The sequence below is a fragment of the Trichechus manatus genome, unplaced genomic scaffold (genome assembly GCF_000243295.1).
Source record: "Trichechus manatus latirostris isolate Lorelei unplaced genomic scaffold, TriManLat1.0 scaffold00035, whole genome shotgun sequence".
Taxonomy (NCBI): domain Eukaryota; kingdom Metazoa; phylum Chordata; class Mammalia; order Sirenia; family Trichechidae; genus Trichechus; species Trichechus manatus.
Window position 1 is genome coordinate 16,515,719 of NW_004443971.1, and position 25,297 is coordinate 16,541,015.

A 25,297-nucleotide genomic window follows, 5' to 3' on the forward strand; every position below is an offset into this window, starting at 1 on the left:
GGTGGTAGCCGGGCACCATCTAGCTGTACTGGACTCAGTCCAGTGGAGGCCTTGGTAGCTGTGGACAATTAGTCCTTCGGACTAGTCTTTTCCTTGTATCCGAAAAGCATGTTTTTGACAAAGCTATTCAGGATGAAAATGTCCACAGATAGAATTCTGACATTTTGTCCAGTGGGATGAGAACTTACCAAACACAGAGGCAATGGACGCACAAGAATGCACACAAAAGAAATGGAAAGAAAAACCACCTTTTTTGTTTGGATAGAGAATTTATGGAGCTCATTTTTCCTTATATATGGACACCTCAAACCAGAGTTAATAAATACTTTCAAAAATATTGTAAGTGAAGGCAAATTGTTGTTGTTGTTAAGTGTTGTGGAGTTGTTTTCGACTCATAGCTACCCCATGTGACAGAGGAGAACTGCCCCATAGAGTTTTCTTGGCTGTAATCTTTATGGAAGTAGACTGCACGGTCTTTCCCCTGTGGAGCTGCTGGGTGCATTCAAACCACCAACCTTTTGGTGAGCAGCTAGTGCTTGACCATTCATGGTACCAGGGCTCCTTTGAGGCATATCAGGGTCCCAAATATTTTAATGAATATTAAATCTATGAACATCAGGAGGCAGGGGCTAATTGACTTTTGCAGTCTAAGACTATGTAGTATGACTTCTTAGAGGCCACATAAGGTTAATCCAAGTGACCAGTTCCATTCATTGGTAACATTTGCACCATTAGGCATATTTTTTTGGTAGCATAGCCCACTGGTTCTTGTTGGGCAAATTGATCATCAGGGTCTGTGTAAAGCATCTTTTTCCAATTCTTGGTTGCCCCCGTCCCCACTAATCATCTCCAACTTTAGGGAAACAATAAAATAGAGTAAGCCATTTGTGACAAGCTTAGGGGAAAGTACAAAACAGTTATAAAGTCAAAAAGTCAAAAGCTGTTTGATGGTATCTATCTTTTATGGAAGCAACTTTTACAACTCAAATGACTGAATTCTACTGAGCTCATCTCACCATACTGACACACATGTCTGATTCCCAACATCCTTTTCACCTTTCTTTCCCTCTTTCTTTCTTTTTTCTCACAAGGCCACCCTTATCAAGTTATATATGAATGAACAGAAGTGTCTTTCATCCCCCACTTGCCTCACAGTTCAAAAGGAACTACTAAAATAGCAGCAACAAAAATTCAACAGCCTGCCAAAGGGCTTGCACACGTCCCATTCTTAAAGGCATGTGAAAGACTGGAGAGCTCAGCAGAATTTTTATGTACGGGAGCAGGCCCAAGGAAAACTCACATGCCATAACCAACTGTGGACAGAGGATCATCTATCAGCAGACAAATGCAGGAACTCCAGAATGTCTCTCCTCAAATGAAATAATATATCTTTGAAAGCCAATGCCCGTTTTAGGCCCGAGGCCCATATATCAAGCCTGAGAGGCTTGTGGAATCGCTCCAGGGCCATTAACCTTCCACCTGTTTCCCCTTGTCCTTCAGGATGAGGACCTGCCCTTGATTTTACTCCCTTCCCCTGTTCATCTTCCGACAGAGTGTAAATGTAAAGCAGAGGGCCTGTGAAATAATTCAAAGGCAATGGACCAGGGGCATGGTTACAAATCTCTGCCACTGGCACTGTGACTTATGCAGGCAGTTTGTCACACATGAGCCAGGTGACCTCTGTGACATAACAGAGAAAAATATCGCCAGAGATCAAAGATGGGATTTAACGCACTCTAAGTAACTCTGCTCCACACAGGGAGCAGGTTATCTGGTATCCAAGGGTTTCCTCTGATACCAATAACATTTGTTCTAGTGAAATGTAAAAGGTAGCCCAGGGACTCTAATTGAAATCATTTCTGTCAAGCAGAATTGGGGACTTTCCTGTAACATCAGGATTAGAATTTCTGTTTTCTAGATAATGCCTCAGAGTTGCTGTGAATGGCAGGCGGAGGCCACATAAATCCATCTAACTGAACGTTAATTCAGAGAAATTAATCAGATTTGAAAAATGTAAAAGCGAGCTGATGAAAAACGTGTTCGTTTGATAACTTAAAGGCTATAGTTATGAAGGTAAGAAGCAAGTTTTACGAAAGTTTATATTATTGCTAGGTGAAAGAAGTAGTTTAACCAATTTTTTGAGACTTAACGCTGTTCATTAAAATGAATCACACACGTTTAGTTATGTGTTACATGTAACATACAAAAGAAACGATAGTCTAATTAAAGGATCAAACAAGATCACGTGCATAAAAACACTTCAAAAAAAAGTCTAATGCGTTCTCTAAATGCTGCTAGAGTTTAGGAAAATGTAGAGTTACTCATGAGTTTTACAAACTAGAGATGTACACAGGAAGGAATCAGTAGTTCAGTTTTTTAGATCTGAATTAGAATGAATTTCTAGTTTGGACTTATTACGTAAATTATTCTCTCAGTATGACCTTCTCCAGTCATTTTGTGCATTCAAGTATTCTCCTCTTATGTCTAGAAAAAGAACAATGCCTGATGTAGTCCTTCCTAGACCCATTATCTCTCTGGTGTAGGAGCATTTAATTATGCATTTTTTTGTAAATTAAAATAAATAACAACAGTCTTGATTGACAAGGGCCAGTGATGAAGTGAGAGACACAAGCACACCATAGTTCATCCATTTCCCTTCCTAAAGCAAGGACTGTAGCTTGGACATAGTGGCAACCTTTGCTGCCCCCTATACTCTAGATGCACCCACACACGGTATCTCAAGTGCTGCACTGGTCTTTAGTTGATCAGCTAATCAGTGCTTTCATGCTGGCACGCTACAGACACTAAAGCATCAACTCGCATTCATATACTTTCACCAATGTTGAATTTCCAATATGTGGAAATGTGAGAAAATAAACAATTTTTAAAAAAATTATTAGAAGTTCTAAGGCCTAAGCGTCTGCAAATAGACCAAGAGGCAATTGTTTGAACAGAACAAGGGGATACTGCATGGTTTAAAATCAGGAAAGGTGTGCGTCAGGGTTGTATCGTTTTATTATACTTATTCAATCTGTATGCTGAGCAAATAATCTGAAAAACTGGACTGTATGAAGAAGAACGGGGCATCGGGATTGGAGGAAGACTCAGTAACAACCTGCAATATGCAAATGACACAACCTTGCTTGCTGAAAGCGAAGAGGAGTTGAAGCATTTACTGATGAAGATCAAAGACCACAGCCTTCAGTATGGATTACACCTCTACATAAAGAAGACAAAAATCCTCATGACTGGATCAGTAAGCAACATCATGATAAACAGAGAAAAGATTGAAGTTGTCAAGGATTTCATTTTACTTGTATCTACCATCAACGTCCATGGAAGCAGCAGCCGAGCAATCAAATGACATATTGTGTTGGGCAAATCTGCTGCAAAAGACCTCTTTAAAGTGTTAAAAAGCAAAGACATCACTTTGAGGACTAAGATGTGCCTGACCCAAGCCATAGTATTTTCAGTAGCCTCATATGCATGCAAAAGCTGGACAATGAATAAAGAAGACCAAAGAAGAAGTGATACCTTTGAATTATGGTGTTGGCGAAGAATATCGAATATACCATGAACTGCCAGAAGAACGAACAAATCTGTCTTGGAAGAAGTACAGCCAGGATGCTTCTTAGAAGCAAGGATGGCGAGATAAGAGGGAGATCATGCTTGGTAGAGTAGAGGGTTAGCAAAAGAGAGGAAGACTCTCAACGAGATAGATTGACACGGTGGCTGCAACGATGGGCTCAAGCATAGCAACAATTGTGAGGATGGCGCAGAACTAGGCCGTGTTTTGTTCTGTTGTACACGGGGTCGCTATGAGTCAGAACCAACTCGATGGCACCTGACAACAACAACAATGCCAAAGTTTGGGGCAATTGCAAAATGCTTGCTTAAATCTTCACAAAAGCATGAGGGTACCGACTTCCTTTGGATAGCCACAAGGGTTCTTAACCCGGGTCCATCACTGGTGTCCATGAAGCTCCTAGAATTGCAGGCAAAATTTTTTGTTTATGCATTTCTCTGAGAAGAATAATAACAACTTTCATCAGATTCTCAAAGGTGTTTATGATCCAAAGAAGGTTAACACTGATGCTAGAGAGTAAAATTTGAAGCCCTAAAAGTTTTCATTCCCAGATTAGAATCACAAAATGTGAGAGCCCAAAAGGATCCAAGAGGTCATCCAACCTGAGCTGCCATCTTGCAGATGAGAAAAGGGAGGCCCAGGAAGAGAGAGTCATACAACTATAATTTATTAAAACACGAGGTAGTCGAGCTAGAACTCCAGAGTCTTGCATCCTAACCTAGCACTACATGTGATACCAATCTTCACTTTGGCTATTGTTTAAAAGTCAGATTTTGTTTTGTGTCTTTAAAATAATTTCTCTATGATGTAGAAACCTAACTATGAGAAATACATATGGTTTGAAAAGAACACAAAACATTTCATAATTATGGCTTTAAGCATCTGTTGTTACAAATAAATGTTAAAAGACTTTACTTGTGGATTAAAATTTTATATAAAAACAAAACCAGAATGATAGATATTATGCCTTGAACTCTTATTAGGTTTTCTCCTTGAAAAAGATGGTTTGTATACATGCCATATGACATGGTGGAGGTCTAATTTTTAAGTAGCTTTGCTGTATCTATTTCTTTGTATACACATTTTAAGCTTCTCTACAAATTAATATTTAATTTACATAGATAAATCCATTCCCTCTTACAGTAAGTATGAGTTAGCGATGTTCTTTTGTAATATTCATGAAAATCTCAAACTGAGATCATGCAGTGCTGCCTTTCACCAATAAACATGTTTCTATTTAATGTTTGGTTATTTTCAATTCTCTATACTTCCAAATTAGTAACAAAAATACAAAGCAAGGCATGTCATTCATTTATGTGGAAACTCTACATACCCTAGAGCAAAAATACTAACTGAAAAAAATGTCCATTATTCTCAGAATTCTCCGATGAAAGTAAGGCATTTAATATGTTTAGTAAACCAAATAAAATAGTCATTCCTTTTAGGAGAAAATACAGAACAATAACAACAACAAAAAAAGGAAGATAGGTTTTATAATAAGTTATCCTGAAATTTTTAATCCCCTAATGTTCTATGATTTAAAACAAATAAAATATGGTTAGCCTGCAGCCAAAAAAAAAAAATTCCTGGGCATGAATCACTGCTTACATTCTTTTCCATCCACAAACAATTTCATTTGGGAAAGTTGCCACATAGTATAGACAGTGACAACAAATGGCATTGTCCAGTGAACATCTGTTTCCGACTCCCACACTGATACTGCAGGCTGGCTACTTAGGAGTTAGTTGGTCTTCACGAGTTGCTGAGCCACAAAGGAACTGGAAATCACTGGTACGTTGAGGTTTTATTATTGGAACACAGGAAAACTTTATCATCATGCTGGGAAGTTCTGTATCTTTTGAAATATTGGAACCGGGGTTATGTTAGCACATTAAACCATGCGGAAGACTACTTCTGAAGAAAAGGGAGAAAAAAAAATTGTTGCTTGTCTGTTATGTCCTTGGGTTGAGGTTCCCACTCAATCTTCATATAACTTCCTCACCCACCCTCAACTGAAAACGAGTTTGTTTTTTAAAGATGTTATTGAGGATAGTTTTTTGGTAAAATTGAAGGAACCAAATACCAAAGACATTCTAAGCCAAACATGATAAATAAACACTATTGTTTCTTAACACAAAAATCAAATGAAACCAGAAAAGCTTTTATGTATACTGTTTTTCCCCCTAAACTCAAACTACAATGCTTTATATTTTAAAAACCTGGCCGCAGAGGACTTATAAAGACTCCTCACTAGAATATTCTCACCTCAGCTAAAAATTCTAAAAGGAGGGCAGAGAGCCGCTGGGAGAGAAGCCATTACAGACGTGATAAATGGAGGGGTAGTCACAGGACACAGACATGGGACTTTTGGCTCTACAGTTGAACCTGGGCTGTAAGGGTAACGGTTTATGCTAACCCATTAATAACCACTTGGTCTTCACGTGCACAGGACAGATTTCTATTCTATAGTACACATTTTCTCTGTATGCATTTATTTTTGACAAAAGCAATAACGGGAGTGGAAGTTAATCTCAATGTTGATTTTAAAGCAATGCCTGCTCAAATTATTTGCATACTCCAAGATAATTTGCATATTGCTGAAGCAAGGAGATTCCTTTCTTTTCTGTGGTTAAAAGTGGCATGACTTCTATTAATGGAATGTTGGATGGAAGAGACCATCAATGTCTGACTTGTATGTATATTTTTAAATGTTTCATTCTAAAAAGACATATAAGAACATATTCTATAAGATACTATTTGCTTCATTGGATATCAAATACAGTAGGCACTCAGAAAAATATTTGTTGAATAGATCTCTGACAGCTCTGACTCATGATAGAAAAGGGTACATTTCTATTAGACAGCAAGTTCTATGTATTTTGCCTAGAGGATGGTCTCTTTCACCAAAATACACATATAATTTGTGAACAAATACTTTGCTTTTAAAAATAATCTACCTGTTATTAAATACCATATCTTTATATTCTCACATGCTGAAAATCACCAAAAACATGACTGAAATAGTATTTAATTTTATTTTTAAATAAAAATAATTATTCAGTCTATCATTACCACTTACAGGAAAATATATCCATATTTGAGGAAGTTATACTTTCTTCATTTGACTCTGGTTCATAATGATTTAAAAAAAAATCAAAGTACTTGAGACGTGTGTTTCTTTCGCTTTTAACTACAGTCTTGTAATCAGCTCTCAAATAATTACGTCCATAATTAGTTATCAAAAAGAAAAAATTAATAAACAGGCAATTGGAAATTAGAAGTAAATCTGTAATATTGGTGCATGCGAATTCTTCTGTTATAAAAAATAAGACAAAATAGAAATTCGTAATAGGTATTATATTGGAAAACAATAACCTAAATTTATAGTCTTTTATGCTTGCAGCACACTTTTATCATCTCATTGGCGCCTCACAAGGCCCCTGTAAGGTAAGTGAGAACTGTATAGCATTTTCACCTTTTTTTTCCTTTAATCTGAGGCATCCTTCAAGGTTGTGCTGATTCAAATGGCGACTACTCTGCAAAGTTTTCCCAGGTGCCCCCTCTGTAGACAGAGTAGCTCTGCCCATGTTCTCACACCTTCTATCTTCTCTATTATACACGCTTTGTAAATTTCAAATTATGTATTCACAAGTCTGCACCCCCTCCACACCCCGGGGCATGGCTTGTGAGTAGGGGACTGCTGCTGTTGTTAGGTGCCATCCAGTGGAGTTTTGACCAAGAGTAGAACTGTCCCATAGGGTTTTCTAGTCTGTAATCTTTACAGAAAGAGATCTCAAGGTCTTTCTCCCACAGAGTCACTGGGTGGTTCAAACTACCAACCTTTCAGTTAACAGCCAAACCACTGCGCCATCAGGGCTCCGTTATACCCCTGTTGTTGCTGGTAGGTGCTGTCGAGTCACTTCCAACTCTTAGCGACCTCTTGTGACAGCAGAACTTCCTCATAGGGTTTTCTAGGCAGATCACCAGGTCCTTCTCACAAGCAGCCGCTGGGTGGATTCGAACCACCAACCTCTCGGTTAGCAGCCAAGTGTTTACCTGTTGCAAGAGCAGGGCTCCTTCAGCAGGGCCTAACCAAAAACCCACTGCTATTGAGTAGATTCCAACTAGGTATTATTATTGACTTTGAATCTCTACCGCTTAGCACTAGGCGTGGCATATTGGGGGCTCAATATATGCTTGCTACGTCAATGAATCCAGAAACTGCGGCTCAGAGAAGATGAATAAATGCTTTGACCAAAGCCACAGAGTTCATTAGTGGCTCAGGTGGAGGAGACTTGACTTCTGCCTGGTCCAGGGCTACTTCGCACCATATCCTCCAATATCAACTGCATTGACTGATCCCCTCTAAGTGAACTCTGATAATAACCAAATAAGTTAGCAAAAAGGCAAACAGTCGTGGCTGATTTTCTCAAGGAAGTAAAGAGAAAATTCTTCATCACACCTTGTGTCATCCAGAGGAAACATCAGCCTGCCAATTTTACAAACATGCCAGTAAAAGAATTTCCTTGACAAATGGGCAGCAGGGAAACGTCCCTTTTAAAAATCAATTAACCCCCTGAATTCATGAGCTTGCTAGAAACATTGTCTATGCCATGGAATACAAGGCTCACCTAGATGCTCTTCCCCTTTCTATTTCTAGGCATCTTCTTTTGTTCATACTTGCTAATAATAGTGGCCGAGCTGGGGGGACTATTTATAGTGCTGAAAGCAGCAGGACTCTGTGAACACTTTATTCATTTATATTTCCTGTGTTTACTGTTACCTTACCTTTTTGGTAATTAAGTGTTCATCCAAGATTTTATTTAGTAACAAATCAGTTGCAAATAGCGTTTCTTTTAATATATGAAAGCCTATATTTAGACTCGATAAAATATTTTGCTCCCTTTTCCGTATTAACTAAAAACAGATTTCAATGGGGGGAGGGGTATACACCCTGCCCTCTTTCCAAATTTTATACAAAATCTGATTGTTTGACCTTCAGGTGTTTTGATTTAAAAAAAGTCTCGCTTTATGACTAAGCAGTAGATTATGCATTCTCAAATCACTCAAATTTTGTCCTTAGATATCGAAGCAAGATAACTATTATAGCTAAGCTACCATGTATTTATTAAACAACAGACCACAATTTAAAAATATATCTGATTGTTATATAATATGGTTAGCAACTATAATAAAAAATGCTTTCCCTTCTCTGCCAAAAATTGCTTGCCAGAATACAGGGTCTCTAAAAATAGTCCCACCTAGGAATTCCTTTTAAAGCCAGTGGGGGTTTCTGGTATGAGAAGCATCTGAAACCAGAAAAATCAATTTTGCGAGATTTACTTCTGCTATTCCTGTATGCTGATTTTTGATAAGTGAGTAAGACGTTATCCGTTTATAAGCATTCCTTGTGAAGACGGTCATATCAAACATGCAGCAATTTCTGTACCATGTCTAAGACAACAAAAATGCATATTGTCTCACCCTGAATTGGCATCCCATATCCACGGGGCCCTTTACTAGACAGCACAGACTGTTTTAACCACGAAGTCAAACTCAAGGTAGTTTGAGTGCATTTATTTCAAAAATTATCAGTTTTTAAGACCTTCAGAAAAAAAAATCTGCTAAATATTACAAATAGGTCTGTCGCTCAGTAGTGAAATGCTGAGTAACACAGGTGGTGCTAGCTTCTGTGGTCCCACTGCATGTCAGCTCTGCTTTTCATCACAACCTGAGAATCCACTAGAAAGGAGACAATTCTTTTTCTTTTTTTTTAAATCCCAAATAGTTCTCCATTTAGAGAAATAATCAGCAGTTAATTGGATTATTCAATCTCAACAGCTCTCTTTTAATAAAAAATATTTTTTACTCCTCTGCTCTAAAGCTGATCAAACTAAGAGATTCAGCAAAAGTGGGAGCAATTATGTAACCATTTATTCACTACTTCTCAATATGGGCTAATTTAACTACTGGATTTGCCCTACACTCAAAGTTGACGGAACAATAGGTTTTAGGCACGGGTTGTTGTTTTAAGTGCCATTAGAATGGGTTTTTACCTAATGTTTTGTTTTGATAAAGTTAAAGCTAAATAAATACTCCTTAGCTCAGAACCCTTTGTAAAATATCACATCTGTGCAGCAGAGCGCTTTCAGATATAAGCTAATTATTAATGTATTCATTTTTTCCTTTACTTTCTGAAGTGAAGTGGGATAGAGCTCAAAGCTGTGGAAAACATATCACAAAAGTACATGAAATACTATGGTGTGGATATTAGTTCCTCTCTCCAAAAGTGTTTTGTACAGTACATTTGATTTAGAAATCAAAGAACATTAATCAAAATGGTTCCACAACTGATTTGATTTAAATTCTCACTAGTTATGATAAGTCTCTAGGTAAGGGTAAGTAATTCCTTAACCAAAGAAGCAATTGCTTAAAAGAGATAATTTCATAAAAGGACGTGTACCTGGAAAGGTTAATGTTTTTGTTCTCACTTCAAAACATAAACTCATTTTTACTCTTACAAAGTATACAAATATGTTTCTGCTGCTCCCTACAGATTCTTCCAGAATTCTCCCATTGACTGGGGAGCCTGAGCGCACAGACAAACACTCTGCTGTGCACCATAGCTGCCCATGTTCATACCTAACCAGACAGGTTATATGCTCACAGCCTGCAACTTAACACAGTCCTAATTCAGGCTTATTTATACATTCAGTTAATTTTTTGAACAGTTATTCTATTAATTGTTATTATGCAGGGACATTTGGTGAAATCTCCTGATTGATCACTTTATTTAACGGGTATCTGCACTTGTACACTATTTAAAAATAAAAATCATCAGGCACTCCAAAATACAACATGGCTCACAGAATTTGCTAGGATGCCTTCTCTCTTTACCTTAATTACTCCTCAAACCAAAACACTAAGAAAAGCCCAAACCCACAGCAAACGCACGAAGAGGCTCTGCCATCCATTCATTCAACTAACATATACTGACAGATTACTATGAAGGGGAAATTAGATGCTCATGAAAAATTACCCCAAACCAACTATATATAAAACTAGGTGTTTGGTCCCCTGTATAAATGTATCTGTCATACTAGCCCACAAATGGTAAGTACTTAGGAAACACACTTCATTTTTCTAATGATGTTAGATGTGAATAAAGTTCACTTTTTTTCTTCTTAACTTTTTCAAAGCCTCTTTATTTTGGACTTTGAGCTTCAGAGAATACACTCTTTATCAAAAAGTTCTCTAACATCCCAGTTTAAAGCCAACTAGAGTCCAGCTTAGAGGTAACCACTCATGGACACACGTAGAGTATTGAGATATAATTAGAGATTATGTTTTTTTTTAATTTATTTTTAATTTTATTTATTTTGTTATTGTTGTTGGGAATATACACAGCAAAATACCCAGCAATTCAATAGTCTGTACATGTACCATTCAGTGACATACATAACACTCTTTGAGTTGTGCAACCATTCTCAACCTCCTTCTCTGAGTTGTTCCTCCTCCATTAACATAAACTCACTCCCCCGTAAGGTTCCTATCTAATCTTTTGTGTTGCTATTGTCAATTTGATCCCATATAGATAGTTCTTGAGCCCTGGTGGCAGAGTGGTTAAGAGCTTAGCTGCTAACCAAAAGGGCAGCAGTTTGAATCCATCAGCTGCTCCCTGGAAACTCTATGGGGCAGTTCTACTCTGTCCTATAGGGTCACTATGAGTCAGAATCGACTCAATGGCAATAGGTTATAGATAGTTCTTAAAACAGCATAATGGTGGCACGGTGGGTAAGAGCTCGGCTGCTAACCAAAAAGGTCAGCAGTTCAAATCTACCAGTCACTCCTAGGAAACCCTATGGACTCTGTCCCATAGGGATGTTGTCATGAATTGAAGAGTGTCCCCCAAAAGATGTGTCAACTTGGCTAGGCCATGATTCCTGGTATTATGTGGCTGTCCTCCATTTTGTGATCTGATGTGATTTTCGTATGTGTTGTAAATCTTAATCTCTGCCTGTGGTTAATGAGGCAAGATTAGGATATGTTAAAGAGGATTAGGGTGGGATGTAACACCCTTACTCAGGTCACATCCCTGATCTGATGTAAGGGGAGTTTCCCTGGGGTGTCACCTGCATCATCTTTTATCTTACAAGAGATAAAAGGAGAGAGAAGCAAGCAGAGAGAGAGGGACCTCAAACCACCAAGAAAGAAATGCCGGGAGTGGAGCACATCCTTTGGACCCGGGGTCCTTGTGCTGAGAAGGTCCTAGACCAGGGAAGATGATAACAAGGACTTTCTCCCAGAGCCGACAGAGAGAGAAAGCCTTCTGTTGGAGCTGGCACTCTGAATTTGGACTTCCAGCCTCCTAAACTGTGAGAGAATAAATAAAGCCATCCACTTGTGGTATTTCTGTTATAACAGCACTAGGTAACTAAGACAGTCACTATAAGTCGGAATCAACTTGATGGCAACGGGTTTGGTTTTTTGTTTGGTTTTAAGAAGACATCAGGGGATATTTTTGGTTTAAGGTTTAAAGACTATCTCAGGGCAATAGTTTCAGGGGTTCATCCAGCCTCCACGGGTCCAGAAAGTCTGCATTTTCCCCCTTTTTTTTCAATGTCCTCCTTAACTAGTCACTTAAGGATTCTCATCTTTTCACTTAGATGTGGAAGGCAAGACTGGAAATAAAACTAAACAGGAAATGTGAGATTATCTAATGATTTTTCATACAAATCCTCTTAAGAATCAAGAATTTGAATTTCTACAGTATGATCAGGATCTCCAAACCTTTTTTACGTGCTTCATAATCTTACCATAGGAAACCTCACATTTCTAATGAGATCACCATGAAACCTGCATCTTCCAGAAAGTTCTATGGGTATTAAAGCGTATGAATTCTTTATGAATCCTTCATCAGAACTGAAATAGAACTTAATAGCATTTTCTATTTAAATTTTTTTGATATTCGTATTAGAGATCTCGTAGGGTAAGAAGGGTAGAGGAGAACCCATAGGACTTACGTTAGGCACTGGCCAGTCTAGGTAAGGTAAGGAGAAGGTGGAATGCGGAAGACTGAATAGCTGGAGAGGGTCTAATGATGCTGTAAATGTTGAGTTTAGCTCACAGAAAAATTATCTCTTTAGTCAGTAGGTATAACTGTCTTGACAGTACCATGGCCAATAAGAAATTATTTTTAGGAAGAAAAACTCAGTGATGGTGGCTAGGACTAATATCTATTTTAGTCAGTCTGGGTGTTCTAGACAAATCCTATTAGATCAAATTTAAAAAGATTATCATTTATGTAAATTTCTAGCTTAGGGGCAGAAATATCATGATGCTGAATAAGCTTAAGCCACAGGAACCTTCACTTGTACAGGCACCTCCAAGGCTCTTCGAAGGACCCAAGCAATGTGTATGCACAAGGTTCAATGTTTTCATAATTGTGCAAAAGTAAGATATTTTAGCATTTTTTTCTTTTTTATCATGAGATTCCTGAACTGTATAAGAGTCAAGGTTCACAAAGCTTCGATGAGCCTCTGCTGCCAAGTGATCACTGGCGTGGGTTAGCAAGTGAACTGGAAAGAAGTTTCTTCAACTACAAAGATATTAGACAAGATAATATCATTTTTCAAATGCCTAGAAATAAATAAAGTAAGGCACTAAGTAGTGAGAAACCAAGTCCTGTTGGAATATTGGGAGATATAAGAATTATAATAGATAAAACACTCGTTGCTATTAGCAGGGCTATTGATTCTGATCTGTATGACATATTCATGCTCATCTAGAATTTTGTAGATAAATCCCTGGATTTGTCTTCTAATCCAAACACCGCCCACTCTCTGCCCTGGGGGGAGAAAAGTATTGGAAAGATTACAGCTTGGATAACTTGTGCTACTATAGGAAAGAAAGTTGAAAAAGCAACAAAGATGATTAAGGATTGTAGTTAAAGCTTAGAAAGAGCATCTAAAATAACTAGCAATTTTACCCTCATAAAAAGGACTATGAAGGAGAACAAATTGGGCCCTATGTCAAGCCACTGGCTCAAATTTTGGGTCAAATTCTTCTATGGAACCCATTCTAAGGTAAGTATAATACTCTGTAAAAAGGTGAAAATGTATACTTAGAAAACAAAGGGTTCAACATTCCCTGCTTTCTTCAGAGCCAATCTCAGAACTGGGGCAGTCATGTGGGCAAGCCCTAAATGTTCTTAGCCACCATCTCCCTGTGCACCACCCCAATACTTGATTTGCAACCTGGTCAGTTGGTGTTAGCATAGAGGTCCAGTCTTAACTGGACCCCTCTGTACTAATTGCTGGAATAGGTTTGGATCCCCTAATGACCAAAGGTTTTTAGGTTTTCGTGTAGCTGCAATTCCAAAAGTAACCATATAAAAGGTTATGACCAAACAAAGGGTAACCACATGTCCCATCTCTACTGACAGATCCAGAGAAATGACATATACTGCAGTTGGACGGATTTAAGTTGCATATAAAGAATATCCTGACTGTTGTTAAACTCTGAAAATAGATTGTAGGGGGCTTGAAGAGAATCCCCTCGGTTTGAGAAGACTCTTATCTGTGTGGAGTCATTTAGCTGTGTTCTCCTGAATGAAAACAGGGATCAAAATAAATCAGTGGTTCCAAAAGGGGGCATAGGAGGACTAGCTCTGGCATCTGGATTTATCTGTTGAGGAAGCTTCTGAGAAAATTTGCGTGTCTTTTCCCAGAAAATTCAGTTCCCCTTCTCAACAAATGGCTCCTAATAGTTCAAGCTAAAACCAGAGTCTTGCTTGTCTCATCATTTCCTCTCAAAGCTCTTTTTGGCAAATTCAATCGTGAGTCCACTTCTCCCCATCTCCACACACTTACCCTGGTCTAAGCCACCATAATCTTTCTCCTAGGTTGCTGCACCTCCTACTTCAGCTCTTGCTTTCCTTCAACCCATTTCCCACCTGCAGCCAGAGGAATATTTTTTATAATGAGAAATCTGATGAAGGCACTCCATTGCTTACAATTCTCCAATAATTTCCTGCTCCAAATAACGAAATCTAAGCCCTACATGAGCTGGTCCTTGCCAAACTCTTTGACCTCATCGAAAGCCACATTTCCCCCTCAATCACTAATTTGTGGGCACACTGAGCTTCCTTATGTTTCTTGAATATACCAAGCTAGTTGCTACCTGACAGCCTTTGCACTTGCTGTTCCTCTGCCTGGACAGCTATGTCTCCAGATGGAGCAAAGCTGGTTCTTCCTTGCTTTTTAGATTTCAGCTCAAGAGTCAACCCTTCAGAACGGTCTTCCCTGAACCCGTCTAACTGCCCCCTCCCTCCCATACTCCACTCACTCTTCTATTCTATCAGTTCACAGTTGCCTTTGTTGGCTTGTTTATCGTCTGCTTTCCTCCCACTAGAACGTGAGCACCAATCAAAGCAGTACCCTTGTGGATCTTATTTACTACAGTGTTCCCAGGGTCTCAAACAGGGCTTTGTATGCAGTGAGTATATAAGTGAATGAATTAATTGAATGAATGAATGACTCATCAGGGATGGGGTGGGGACTGATAATAAGTAGTTTTAAAAAGCTGATGTGCAATCACTTTAGGTACACTTGGCTAGATAGCCCCCTTAATGTACATATAAACTGGAAGGTTAATTTGGTACCATTAAATCAATGAATATGAACTAAAAAGCAATAAATCAGCTTGAGGATAAAAAGAAAAAGAAAAACGCATTCCTGGTCAAAAAGAATGTTATACTGAAAAATTTTAAAACATCACACTTGTTTAAATCAAACGTAAAACAAGGATGAAGACTTCAAACACGTACATGTTACCAATCAGCGGAATTTACCTAGAGGGAAAAGGTCAATTTGGAAAGAATAACAAAAATATCCAAGTATATTAAAGACCAACTGTATACCTCCGCTGTAACAACAACCCGGGTGGCGTAGTGGTTAAGAGCTATGGCTGCTAACCAAAAGGCTGGCAGTTGAAATGCACCAGGCACTCCCTGGAAACCCTGTGGGGCAGTTGTACTCTATACTACAGGGTTGCTATGAGTTGGAATCGACTTGACGGCAACAGGCTTGGGTTTTTTTCGGTAACAACAACAGTCACGATAACTACAACAACCAAAAGCTCCAGCAGTACATACAAAGAAAACTTTGAAATGCACTTTAGCTCAACACTGGGAAACAAAAGAAAGCTATACCAAAACCCACACCGTGAAATTACACGGCAAGCACATGTCCAGGAGTTACTATGCGGCATTTACAATCTCTCTGGGTTTAATTCTTCTGGTGGCTTCTCTTTGCCTTGAATAAAATCCATATATAAGAACCTTATCAAAGTGCCCCTGTTGATCTGTCCAGCTTTAACTCTTGTCACTTTCCGCACACACTCAACCCTCCAGCCTGAGGGAATTGCATGCAATTCCCCAAAAGTACAATGCTAGCGCCTCTACTTCTTCCCCAAGCTGTTCTCTGCTAGCAATGCCTCCTCCCTTCAATCCCACCTTTTCATCTGTTTAACAATTCCTACTTATCCTTCAAAACTCTCCTTGGGTGTTCTTTCTTCCCTTGCCATACCTCCCCTCCCCCATACTGGGTTAGGAGCCCTCCAAAGAGCTTGAACCACAGTTTGTGAAAACCTCAATCTCTCTCTGTTTCCCTCCTTACGGGACGAATGCAGTGTTTCTCAAAGGTTGTCAAGTTTACTGTGAGAATAAATTGTAATTTTTATTTCAAAGATAATCGTAAAAATTGGTATAAGCATAGTCAGAATCACTTGCGTGCCTGTCATAACCAAGTGGAAACCCTGGTGGCGTACTTTTATGAGATTTCAGAGTCAGGATTTGCGCTGTGTTTGCGTGTTGTTGTGTGCTGTTGAGCTGATTCTGACTCACAGCGACCCCACAGAACAGAGTAGAACTGCCCCATAGAGTTTCCAAGGAGAGGGTGGTGGATTGGAACTGCCGATCTTTTGGTTAGAAGCCTGAGCTCTTAACCACTTCAAGCCCAGGGCTCCACGTTGTGTTTAGTGCGGCATAAACGCCAGGTGCCAGATGCTGTCAAGTCAACTCTAACTCATGGCAACCCCGCGTATGTCACAGTAGAACTGTACTCCATAGGGTTTTCAATGGTAGATTTTTCAGAAGTAGATTGTCAAGTCTTTCTTGCAAAGATGCCTGCGGGTGGACTTGAATCTCCAACCTTTTGGTTAGCAGCTGAGTGTGTTAATCATTTGCACCACCCAGGGACTCCCCAATGCCAGGTAACTACTTTAATTGAGAAAAGCACCCATGCAGGGCGACCTAACATGTGTCCAGTGAAGACCACAATTGCCTTATCTCTTGCAATTTAGCATAGGAATTGACACACAGCAGGAGCTCAGTAAATGTTTGGTGAACTAGTAAGTGAATGAATTAATAAATAAACAAAAACCAAATCTGGCTTCATGCTAGTTCAGGACTACCAACTTATACCAGGAGTGTTTCAGGGGCAGCAATGAAGTGTGATTCAGCTCTAAAGAAAAATGTTACATTCCAATAAAATGCAGGCTTTGTGTGTTTTGATCCTCTTCAAAAGCTAAAGCTTCAGTTGGAACCTTCCAAATGTATGACTGAAATGAAGTTATGTTTTTGAGATTGCAACATTTCATTGACAAAACCATAAAAGTAATTCTCAATGGTTCAATAAAACCCCTTCAAAAACATTCATAACCACAAATCCCAATACCTGAGTGCAAAGTATTAATGTTTTTAAAGCAAGTTATTTCCTTCAAAAGTGAAGCCGGGCTACTGTTTTCACTGCCAATACCTGACGTGATTTGAACTGAGCATAAACAGCAGTGTTACGGTATTATGCTCAAGCATCCCTCCCCACCCCTGCCCCCTTTCAGATATGCACCAAACAGATCTGGATTTTTTTTTTCTCTCTCTCTCTAAAGCCAGAGCAAGAATCAATTAAAATATATAATAATATGTTAACTAGTTAATATAGCAGTTAACATGAAGAGGCATTTCAAGCCTCTGAGTTTTTAGCAGCGGAGTGTTCTTTCTTTCATTTGTCCTGTAAGATCTATAATTGAAAGAATACCGTGAGAGACGCCTTTCATCAGCTTCACGAGTCACATTTCCCGCTTTGATAACTGTACAAGGAAAATCTAAGGCACTTCAAGCTACCCAATTACATTTGATTAGCCAGTCAAAATAATACAACAGCTTTTCATCACCCGGAGGAAAACTTTTGAAGAATTCTGTTGGTAATGCTTCTGCACAAACACTAATCCACATCATTATTTCACAAGGGGAAATGTAATATTTAGTAAGCTTTTTTTTTAATTAGGCAATAACTAAAGCCTCTTATTCATCACAACTTTAGATCAAAAAGCACAACTGTGATGATTAGATCTGTGTGGTAAAGAAGCATTAGTAGCGATTTCAGGGTAGGCAGGATACAGTGGTCAAAATAAAACAACAGGCCTTAGAATGAGCCAACATTTCAGAGAACACGTCTGAAAACAGGATATGCACTCAAAATTCTGTGATATATATATACAAGATCCGCCAGGGAGAATTATGTGGGGCCCCAAACCTGGAGGTACACATCATTATCTTCTAGCAAATGAATGGGAGCATGCAGATATAAAATCAGGAACATTAATGAAGAAGTCATTTACAATATCATTCCAAGAATTTTCAGATTACTGAGAATACTCATGGGAGGTTGCTTAAACGTTCAAGTCTGTATGCATTGCCTCTACCACAGAGGAGTTTGCCTCCTTCAAGTCTTGAACGCGTTAATTCAACCTGTATCCAGTGTCTACTCTGCTTCATTCCCATAAAAATATGTTTTTAATTTAAACGAAATAATTATATTGCTCTTCCAGGTAAAACATTCTGTAAACAGAGTATTTAGAAACGTGATATTCAATTCACAGGAGGTGGGCCTGCTGTAGACTTTAAAAACCAACAAGACCGAACCGTGTATAAAAGGCCAGTTACATCCATGTTCCCAAAATGAAAGAAAGAGACCGGTGCTTGAAAGGCGCCTGCTTGGGGTCACACTCTGCCTTTGCAATGCTCTTATTGCACAATGAAGGACAGACTTTAACCTATTGGCCAACTATTCTATCTGTCACGTAAAGAAAAAAGCACTCTTACAGAATTAGATGTCAGATCAAGTTTGGTTGTAAAGTTGATCCCCAATGTTGTGCAATTTTAGTGACATTTGTGAATGTTCAAGATAATGTGGCCTCCTTTTAGTTTTCTGAGAGAAATGAACGGCAACAGTGCCCAATAGCCCTGGGTGTTTCCGACTTCTAATTTTCCTCCTCAAAGTTTTTGGTTAGTCCATCAGAGTATACCACATATAAAGAATTCAGAGAACTGGTCCTGACAGGTCAAAAATGATTCCCAAGGAGAAAGTTAAAAGTGACAAAAACTCTGCCTTGAGCATTGTGCTCCCTTAAAGAACTATCTATAGGAAATCAAATTGACAACAGCAACTCAAAAGTTTAGATAGGAAGCTTAAGGGGCAGTGAACTTATGTTAATGGTGGAGGAACAATCTGGAAAAGGGGGGTGAGAACGTACAGCTTGAAGAATGTAATCAATGTCACTGAATTGTATGTAGAAATTGGTACACTGGTGGATGTTTTGCTGTGTATATTTTCAACAACAAAAAATAAATTATAAAAAAAAAAGGTGAGGGAAACATTGGTGACTGTTTGTGGGATTGTGTGGAGGTATGGCTAAAATACTGAAGTAGAATTGCCTCATGGTACACAGGAACTCTCACAACTATTTGAAAACAAGTTGGGAATTTTAAAGTTCCCTTTGTATGAAAAAGCACATGGGATCCATATATACTTACCTTGCCAAGCATGCAGTTTCAGCATTCCCTCTTGCCCTTGCCCATCAAAGCTGACATGCTACCCCAGTGAAAAATACCACTGAGCAGAATTCCACCTAGCATGATGGAAAAACCACGTAGAAGTTCCATCTACTGTCATTAAATACAGATCATTTCTATGGCTTGTCTAGCCAAGACTTTCTTTTGCCTTCTCTATCCATCCTCAGACCTACAGAGTATTGGTTGCTCTCCTTGTTGAACCACATTCCACCTGAAGGTCAAATGCATATACAGCTGAGGACAGGAGTTACAGTCATTTGGTCCCTGGGGTCCCTGTATGTCTATACAAAATATCAACTACAGGAGCTCCTGGAAAGCCTTAGGACTAGAATGGGAGGAAAGAAAAGCAAGTAAAAGAGAAAGGGAGTCTAGGGGGAAAGAAAAAAAGGTTGTGGGGGAGGGGAGTGGAGAAAAGAAAGAAAATGATGCAGAAGGTCAGAGTGTCTCCAAAGGAACCGGCCAGGGCCCCCATGCCACCTGCGCGTAGCCTAGCATACAGTAGCACAAAGTGCAGGAGGGAATTCGGTTTCAAGCATCAGGCAAGTGAGAAAAGAACCAACCGCTGCAATGGGTAATGCAGTATACATCATTGCTCTTGAGTGTGGGTGGCGTACTTGGGTTAGAGATTAATGTCTTTCATGTGAAGAATAGCTTAAATGCCCAATTTCCATGCAGCCATTCTGCAAATGGATTTTGAGCCCTCAAAGATTTGTATGATCTACTTCCCAAGCTATAGAAGAATAAGTCAGAATTCTTTACTTATCCTGGAAGATAAAAAGGCCGATTTTACCTCAGGTTCAGGGGGCAAAGTCCTTCTAAAGTGTGTTAAAGGGTGTCACACGAGTCATGTTTTCTGTTTTTTTTTTTCCCGTTACCTGACTTTGGACGACAGTGGATACAGAGTGCAGACGTGGGCACAGGGGGCTCCGACTCAGGGAGACCCACCTTCCCAATCAAAGAGCACCGAGAACTCACATGAGCAAGTTTTCCATAGGATCTGTGAGCAATCTGTGTACCCTGCTGGGCAAGTACAGTGTGGAGCAAGCAAGGACTCTAAATTATTCTAAAGGGGTCCTGATGGCGCAACAGGAAGTGCTCAGCTGCTAACTGAAAGGTTGGCTGTTTGAACCCACCAAGCCGCTCCTCAGGAGAAAGACCTGGTGATCTGCTCCCATAAAGATTACAGCCTAGAAAACCTTAGGGGGCAGTTCTACTCTGTCACTTGGGGTTGCTATGAGTCAGAATCGACTCGATGGCACCCAACAACAATTCATTATTCTAATATACAACATACAACAAACAGGTGCGTAACTGCTTCTAAGTAAACAACCTGACAAAACAAGATTATACAGTAAGGACGGGTGCTGGGCATGTGGGTAGCTGGGGGCGGGGTGCGGAAAGCCGAGCCAGGGTGTCACAGGTGGAGAGGACCACACTGGGGCTGCAGGTATGACCGCCCCCTCCTATGCTACCTCCGGTTATAACCCCATTGTACAAATTAAGGTTTAGAAGCTCCAGAGTTGCCTCTGCAACTAATGGCAATCCCCTATTCCTCTTCAGACACAGGCTTACTGAACTGCTCTATACTCGGTTGCCTATAATATCCTCCTCTGGTTCCAAAACGTAAAGAATTTATATGTCTTTGGGCCAACTGAAGATACACTGCTCTCACAGTGAAAAGGGTACTAGAGGTCCTTTAAGACCAATTGGAAAATGACGCAGGTATAATGATAATAGTAACATTTATAAAGTACTTTGCAGTTTACAAAGGGCTTCCATACACATTTGTTTTTTTAATGATAGTATTACCACATACTAGCTATAATGTCTCTAGGTCTTAGTACCTTCATCTGCAAAATGGAATTATAATGCCTACTGTACAGGGTTTGGTTAATATTAAATGAGATAATTCACGTAAAGCACTTAACAATTGCCTGGCTTGTAATAAAAACGCAATAATTGATAGCTATTAAACACTTGGCAATCTACTTCAGAAAAAATCAGCCACTGAAAACCCTATGGAGCTACAGTTCTACTCTAACACATGGGGTCACCAAGTTGAAGTTGACAGCAACTTTTATTATTATTGTTATTATCATTTATTTTCCCAAGTCTGTCGTCAGGGACATGTGGAAAAAGCAGAAATACTTCCGACTGGTCTTGAGTCTTCCCTAACCCTCACCTACTAATGCCTTCCAAGTAGATTACCTTCTAGCTTTTTTCCCCCTGCTTTCTTCCCCCCATCTCTCTCTCTCATCCCCTCCTTCCCCGATCCACACATAAACTGATTCAATTGCTTTGGTTAATTGTATTGGTCACTAACAGATTATTTTACTAAAACGATTGGTTGGATCGGTTAAACAACTAGTTAGCAAACTTTTGCTAATCAATGAACTCGTGTGTCTATACGCCAGTACAACCGTAGGCATAAGGGGGGACGAATGGACACTTCCTCTGGAAAGACGCGTTATGTGAGAGCCATGGTCTGGGGGTATTACTCGCACTCTCTAAGTAGATGGTGATGCAATAGTGCTCTCATCACAGGGTTGTCCGAGGGAGCAAATCAGAAAATGGCTTGAAAGCACCCAGCACGATATAATAGGCATTTAGGGCGCACCCAAAAAGAGTTACTTCTCCGTTTCACCATCTGACCTTGAGCAGACCAAGGAAAACGCCAATTTTCTTCCACTCTGATCATTCATATTGAGACACCTGACAATGGCCAAGCCAGTGAGACAAACGGCTTTCTTAGGGGTGGCTGGCTATTCTCACGCTCTCCCCATGACTCTAGCAGCTAACGAACACATCAATGGGAACAGGAAGCTTACTGGGTGTGTGAACAAGCAAAGCTGGTGCGAAGCTATAACCATCACGACCAACACTTCTACCAAATACGCTGGCTTCCCATGAAGGTTATGTTTGCATGGAAACTACCAGGGCTCGGCTACGCTGAAACAAAGCTTCAGGAAATTAGGAGCCATGGTGGCGTAGTGGTTAAGGGCTCAGTTGCTAACCAAAAGGTAGGCAGTTCGAATCCATCAGGTGCTCCTTGGAAACCCTATGGGGCAGTTCTATTCTGGCCTATAGGGTCACTATGAGTCAGAATCGACTCAACGGCACCTAACAACAACAACAGACTGAATTCTGCAGTTTGCAAATGTATATTCATTGAATAAAGCAAATTTAAAACTTGAAAAAAAGTACTTAAAAATCATAAGGGCAAAAACAGATCAGGATTGTCAGGGGTTGGGTGGGGGAGGAGATGACGAAAAAGGGCGCAGGATAATTTTTTTGGGGGAGGGGACTATAGAATTGTATCATGTTTGATTATACACTAAAAAGAGTGAATTTTATGACATGTAAGTTACACCTTAATAAAAATAAGTAACTAGTGCACAGCAGTTCCAAGGTTCCTGGTATACTTTCGAAACATCACTGTAAAGAACGCAGAAGGTGCAAAGACACACCCCATGGTTAGATGGGCATTTTCGGCTGTCCACCAATGAATCAGCCACTGCACAAACAGGTATTAACTGTGAAGGGCTGATGCATCCAATGAATAGCAAGCAAGCAAGAAGTCAAAAACAGCAGATTCCTTAATCAATTAATAGACATGTATATCTTAACCCATGCATAAGCAAGTGAGGCTAGAATAATGTAAATTCTCAACACCATCAGCCAGGTCAGAGGCTTGTTTCTGGTCTGACTGGAAGGATTCACAGAAGCAGATGTTCATCACTTGGTGGAGACCTGAGAGACCATCAAGTCAAACCTGCTGATGCCAATGTTCTAGTATGTTCTCTCCAAATTCACAAAGACAGGAGAAAACTCCTTGTCCACCTCCAGTGGAAGAAAAGCCAGTTTTCTGATTTCTTTGTAAACCTATGTAGGGTCAATTTATTTTATTCTGACATCTTTTGGATGAGTAGGAGAACTGGCAACAGGTGGTTTAATTTGTCTTCAGACAGAAACATTTCTCTCATCTTGATTGGAAATCACTTTAAAGTTTATTTCCATCTTATCATTTCCTTTCAGGAGTTGGCACTTTGCATCCTGAGATGTGAAAACAAAGGTAAGGCAAGTGGCTGGCTGTCACTCTGGGATGCCACGTGAGCAAGTAGGAACGCTGGGATTGAACGCATGGCTCCCGATGCCAATTCTGAGGTAAAAGCAAAGCATAGTAGTCTGGCAGGCTGATGTGGGAAGATACTGTACAGTCAGTCTCTTTCTCACTTTTTCTCTCTTTATCTCTCTCTCTCTTTCTCTCTCCTAGAAAAGGACTATGTAAGTTTACTAAAAGGAGCCCTGTGGTGCAAACAGTTAAGGATATGGCTGCTAACCAAAAGGCTACCATTTTGAACCCACTCAGCAGCTCTAGAAGGAGAAAAGACCTAGTGATCTGCTTCCATAAAGATTACAACTAAGAAAACCCTATAGGACAGCTCTACTCTGTCCCATGGGGTCACTAGGAGTCAAAATCGATTCGACAGCATCTAACAACAACAACAAGTTGACTGAAGAACACAGGTTAAAACTGGGACAGATTTAATAAAGTTTCAGGTTGCAGATCTGTATTGGCTGGGAAAGGTGAGATAAGGCTAAGGCTTGGGGAAAGGGATCGAATCTAGAATGATAAAAATAAATAAAACTCTGCTCAGAAAGCTTCTGTAATGCACCAGACAAAATGAAAAGTATAGGCCCTACCCGCCACCCCTTCACTGTAGAGAAAAGTATACTTAAAACTGGCTTCAGCATGGCTGAATTCCTTTGGCACAAACTCCCTCAGTCTGAGACCTACTTTCCACAGAAACACTAGTTATGTGCTTCAGTCAAGATTCATTTAGATTTTTTTTTTTTAAATTCCTGCATGTATCAGCATCATTCATTGAGGAGAAGCTCTTATGTATCCATTTGCAGAATCCTCTTAAGACATCTGGTCTCATGAGAAGATCAAAGAGCCTCCAGATTCGTTAGTTGTTCAACAAAGTGGGAACAATTTTCTCACTGCTCTTGTGTTCGTGAGATACTCAAGATACAGGTGAAAGAAAAATGACTGAAGGAAAAAAATACAAGCTTCTTGACTCAAAAGCACAGCTCTCTCACAGGGTAGGGAGGTCTGGAATTTGCTCTTAATTTCCAAAAATACAAGAAAAACTCAAGAGTGTGTTAAGATATTCCAAGGCCATTTGAAGACAGGTATGGTTTTAAAATTAGAAGGTGCAATGAATGTAAGACATTATCTCAGAAAATATTTCTAGTACTTTTATAATTAGTGGCTGATCTATCATCTATCATTTTCTCTCTGCCAGGCTTCACAAACATAATAAAAAGTAGCTCATGCTGACCATGGCCAGCATCAAGAAGAGCACAGGAGACGATCATGGTAAGTGACTGTAACTCCTGAGTACAACCCAGATGCTATTGCTGAACCGCATTCTCCCTGAGAGTGAGCTGTGTGCAGAGAGGGTACTCAAGAATGCTTCGGGAACTCTTTCAAGACCCAGAAGTGCTAGCTGGTAAATCCACTACACTGAATGATACCCCAGTGGCCTGAAAGAATTACTGTAGCTTTCTAAAGTGACTCATTCACTCCCAGTGGGTCTTCCCAGGGAAAATCTGTCTCCCTGATTATTAGTGATTCAGTAACTTCAAGGTAGTGATGGGCTTCTGATAACTCAGAGATTTGCTTTAGCTTTGCTAGCAAAGGCCTGTATTTTTTTGGAGTCAAAGATTACACCACAGGTAGTCCCTGGGTTACGGATGAAATCTGTTCCTAAGTGTGTCTTTAAGTTGAATTT

The 25,297-nt window shown here is 39.7% G+C and overlaps 1 protein-coding gene across 3 annotated transcripts in view; it reads right to left on the reverse strand.

Moving 5' to 3' along the window:
* Positions 1–25,297, reverse strand: part of NR5A2 (nuclear receptor subfamily 5 group A member 2) — a 155,546-nt gene that overhangs the window by 102,089 nt on the left and 28,160 nt on the right. The window lies entirely within an intron of this gene.